Source organism: Sinocyclocheilus grahami, unplaced genomic scaffold, assembly GCF_001515645.1.
Source record: "Sinocyclocheilus grahami isolate Dianchi unplaced genomic scaffold, SAMN03320097.WGS_v1.1 scaffold12362.1, whole genome shotgun sequence".
NCBI lineage: Eukaryota > Metazoa > Chordata > Actinopteri > Cypriniformes > Cyprinidae > Sinocyclocheilus > Sinocyclocheilus grahami.
Window position 1 is genome coordinate 4588 of NW_015514375.1, and position 1440 is coordinate 6027.

The following is a 1440-nucleotide window of genomic DNA, read 5'->3' on the forward strand; positions in this document are numbered from 1 at the left end:
TTACACAAACACTGAAATAAATTTATATTAAAAACATTAGAACCTACAAACTACAATGAAATCCATCTGTCTACGGCATAAATTGACTCTGTTATTGACCTGAGTGTGCATTACTTTATCCTCTAGAATACTACATTGTCTTTATACTAACAAGGTGAAAAAGACTTCACATTACAGTTTAAAACAAGAGGGAGTGACCTTAAGCAAGGAAGCCAATTAAACAACAGAACAAGACTCAACAAGAACTTAAGTTCAGTGCAACGTGCATAAGACATGAAGGCTATGTAAAGACACAGAGAACAAATAGCCCATCACCGATGAAAGTAGGAACAGAGAAGCATGCATGGAGGAGAGGAGGAGGAAAGGAGACTGTGCTGCCTGTTAGGCGCCCCCTCCTGGTAGTACAGTGTAAAACAAAAGCAAATAATTAATCCAACACAGTTGGCAAGCATAGACCTATACATTTTTTTCTCACATTTGTTCAAGCTTGATTCTATGCTGAAACTGCATATACTTGGCCTCTAGGAAACCATCACTAGCACGCACACAAGTATTCACAAATGCTTAAACATAGAAAACTAAAAGAACACTTATGAACAAAAATGAATGCATACCTTTGTTATCTGAATCGGATGGGGTGGGGCCATCACATGGTGGGGGCGGAGCTCTCCGTTTATTTCTTTTAAGGGAGGACTCGGTGGAAGAGATACCACTGAGCTGACCCTGAGCAAAGCACAATGAGGTTATGATTGGAATAAAATACTAACAGTGCTTAATGCGTACTGCATAGTAAATACTTAAAGTGGAACAGTATACATTATACAATTTTAAACCATAATATACTGTAGGTGTCATAACCTCATTACACTGTAGTTTCATTTATTGTTAAATTAAATTCTGTATGAAAATGTCTTAAATTTAGGCAATCAAGTAATGAGTCAAATATAAGTTGTAAAATATTGCAGCTGTTACTACAAGCTCATTCGTCACAGTGGGTATTGAGGGTCAAACTGAGTGCATTGCACTGTGGGATACTGTAATTCATTCTGTTTTTTGTTTTGTTATATACTATATTTTTGGCAAATAAAGTAGGTCTATATAGTATTTCAAGCACAAAGAAAATCTGAATATTATGAGCAATATACTGTATATACTGCAAAACAAATAGCATGCCATTCAAAACATGCCACAGAACCATACACATACATACTATTTTATTTTAATAGTTAGCCTACTGTTTAACAATAAAACTGGATTCTGATCAGTAGAACTGCACATTCTTGCATGCCAGTGTTGTTATTGTTAACTAAAATTTCAATTCAAAATGTTTTAATTGAAATAAAGCTGAAATAAAATACATTAGATGAAAAACCTGGAATATTAAAATTGCTAAAAATTAAATAAGAATGCTAAAAAGCTAAGAATATATATATATATATA

At 33.9% G+C, this 1440-nt stretch overlaps 1 protein-coding gene across 1 annotated transcript in view; it reads right to left on the reverse strand.

Annotated features, from left to right (window-relative positions):
- LOC107578859 (uncharacterized) overlaps positions 1-741 on the reverse strand; it is a 4495-nt gene extending 3754 nt beyond the window's left edge. The window contains exon 1 of the mRNA XM_016264764.1: positions 615-741. The gene's annotated coding sequence lies outside the window, so the exon portion shown is untranslated. The remainder of the gene's footprint in view (positions 1-614) is intronic.
- Between the last annotated feature and the right edge of the window lie 699 nt (positions 742-1440).